The 3,129-nt window shown below is 46.6% G+C and overlaps 1 long non-coding RNA gene across 1 annotated transcript; it reads right to left on the bottom strand.

The window, feature by feature from the left end:
* Positions 1–529: 529 nt before the first annotated feature.
* Positions 530–1,238, bottom strand: LOC147386574 (uncharacterized). The gene is made up of 3 exons (XR_015171733.1): positions 1,025–1,238; positions 875–934; positions 530–785 (listed from the first exon to the last, which is right to left on the bottom strand). It is a non-coding gene; the product is annotated as an uncharacterized LOC147386574 (long non-coding RNA).
* Between the last annotated feature and the right edge of the window lie 1,891 nt (positions 1,239–3,129).

The following is a 3,129-nucleotide window of genomic DNA, read 5'->3' as shown; positions in this document are numbered from 1 at the left end:
CCGTACTCCTAGCACGGATGAAAGATTGGTAAAGTTTATCCGTGTAGAGAACACGAACCAGAACTTTTTTGACTTTGGGGCCCAGAATTATTTGAGTTCTTGAAAACTCAGGACCACGTGACGGTCATTTCACGTCTTGAAATCCGAAAATCATATGGGAAATAATTGAGGCTCCGACATGCTCAATAAACGCCATCAAAACTCTCAAAAGCCCTCAAAATGAATACCGGGCACGTGGGAACTCGCTAGATCAGGCCTTTAAGAATCACCTCACTCACCATGGGCCCCCAAGCTACTCACACCACTCAAGAACGCACTCGAAGGGTCCTTTGGACCCTAATCTTACCCTTTACCCACTCATAAGCTCATTAGCACTCAAGGGGCTCAAGAGCCCGTTGGAACTCAAGTCAATCACGCATATGATCACAACGAAACAATAAGAAATAATTGACAATATATATATATATATATATATATATATATACAAAAGTTTAAAATGTTTACAAACATGTCTGAGTCTAATAAAAGAATATTTACATGTTTTGCAAGGTACAAAATCAGATCAAGGGGGGAGCATCATCTCGGGCACTCTGAGTCTATGGGATCGCTCCAGAAGAAGATCTAGCCACTGCACCCGAGCCAGACACTCTGGAAGAAAGTAGACCGTGCATCCGTAGTCGTCCCTCCAAATCCGTGAAGAATAGCTTCGGGTCCAGGGCAGCATCCTGCTCTGTAGTCCCCACGAGATCAGCACCTAGAACGGAAGGTCCAGTGGAAGAGGAGACCTGAAAAGAAAAGAATCAAGCAGATTAAGATACAGGCAAATCTATACAGGGTATGCAAAGCAACAAACAACTAAAATGAAAAAACTTACCCTAGGAGGTGTCGGAAGACGCGCAGAGGTGCTCGTCCCGTCTAAGCGTCAATGATAATCCTGAAAAGATCGTAAGAGAACCAATCAAAATAGAATACTTATGAACTATGATCTATGAAATGGAAAAGGAAGGAAACATAAATAACGTACCATCTCAGCCTGAAGACGAGACTCTCGCAGTGACATCTCCAGCTCTAGCTCCTGAATCCTGGCGGCCTGTGCCTCTATGTGAGCCTTTTGCTCCTCAATCCGAGCAGCCTGCTCCTCTACCTCAGCCCTAGAGGCCCTCCACCTATTTTCCATCTCCACTGCCTTTGATGCCTGGGCCTCAATAACATCATAGCCCTATCGAAGAAGACGAAGATCATCGGCCTGAAAGCAAGAACGCCGACCAAGTAAGAATGATAAGAAATAGAAAGTCCTAAGGAAAATAGACAAGGATAGAGTACGTACCGTGACAGCATGCTCCTGTAGCAAGATCCCTCCGATCTTTGTGATCCCGGCTTGGGCAATGACTGCAGGCATGATGCACCCAATAGAGGCCTCTCGGAACCAAGCCTGGTAGTCACCGCCTCTCACCAGTCCAACAGCATCTACGCCCCTCGCCTGGGTAATTTACTCATCCACCGTCATAGCACCCGAGATATGCTCAGGTGGAGCAACAAGGATGCGAAGGCTCCCGTCGTGTTGGAAGAACAGACGCTCCCCTAGACAGAATGTGTACCTTTGCTCTCCAATGAAAAAAGGGTAGCGCTATCGTCTGGTGTTATGCCTGTAGGCGTTCCTCACCTCATACCTCCTACTGACAGTGTAAGGAGATCTCATAGAGTAACATAAAAGATCTGCAAAAGAAATAGTCAAATGACAGACACAGATAGCTTCAAAGTCGAATAAAGAGAAAAATTTCAAGTACTCACGTCTCTGAGACGACATCGATCAATGTGGGCCCAGGCACTCCTAGGGTTGCTCCTGATAGCCATGGCATCTCTAGTGGCCCAGAAAGCACCCAATAGATAACCCTCATCAGGGTGGCGGCGAGTAGTTATATAGAACTGGAAGTAGACATGAACAAATATCTAGAAGAAAGTTGAAAGTGTAAAAAAATGAACGAGATATTGAGAAAAAAACAACTGAAGAATAAATTCAGGATCTAGTTTACCTCAATAAACTGCCAGAAGAATCGAGTGGAGTTACCAACTCCATGAGGTGCAGTGATGCCCTCTACTACCCGATCAAGTCCAGAAAAAATGGTGCTATAGATAAGACTCCCCCAGTCAAAATCATCAATGTGGTCGATATCGTGCATGACTGAGAGGAAGGTGGTAGAAACTAAAGAATCGTCCTCCAAAAAGAGACAACTACCAATGAGGAGAAGAAAGCATATGCAGAAAATAATGTCAAAATCACGGTCACCGAAGCGGGCCGATCTCTCTCTATAAGTATGGGGAGCTCCATCATCCCCCTCTATCAACAACAGTCCCATCAACACTTCTGTACTAATCATGCCCATCTTCCCTACCATGGAGGTAGGGACTCTAGTAATACATAGTAACTCGCTTACCTCCTGAATGGTCAACATAGTCAAGGGTAGGGGCTCTCCATCCATAGCAATGCCCGTAATGACTACGAAATCAGAAAGCCTGATGCCTATCTCCACCTCAGGCATATGGAATGAGTGAGTCACTGGAAATCACCTCTCAACCATAACCAAAAACAAAGTCATGTCTGCTCTGAGAGTCGAGATCTGCAAGAATGCACCGAAACCAACAGTAGAAAACTATGTCCGGATGTCATCAGAAAATAGGGCAGTAGTGGAAAGAAATGCGCTCCATCTCCCTCTGAAACTGGCTAAAGAATAGGGAGTAGGGATATCCAATTGGACCAGCATCGAAACATGCCTCCCTAGGCCACAAAGAAGAGAGGTATCTGGCACCCTCTCGCTCTCTTCCTCAGGGATCTCGACCCTGGGAACCTCTCTGCCTACTCTACCTCTACCGATGACCCTATCTCTCCCACCACTCCTACCTGGTAGGTCCTCAGTTGGACCACTCTGAGAAGTACTGGCCTCCTCCGCTCGACTGCCTGAAAAAGAACCAGCTAAATCAGGCCTCTGCAAGGGCTGTCTTGGCCAGCCATACTCCATCGCCACACAGGACCCCAAAGCAAAGCGGGTCCGAGTCCTAGGTCTAGCCGCCTCCTCCTCATCAGATGACTGATGCACCACTCGAGTCCTCCGCTCTCTACCCATCTACGAG

This window comes from Akebia trifoliata, chromosome 14 (assembly GCF_017979445.1).
Source record: "Akebia trifoliata isolate Shusen 1 chromosome 14, ASM1797944v1, whole genome shotgun sequence".
Taxonomy (NCBI): Eukaryota; Viridiplantae; Streptophyta; class Magnoliopsida; order Ranunculales; family Lardizabalaceae; genus Akebia; species Akebia trifoliata.
The sequence above is the reverse complement of the archived record's forward strand: the minus strand, read 5'-3'. Positions and strand labels throughout refer to the sequence as shown.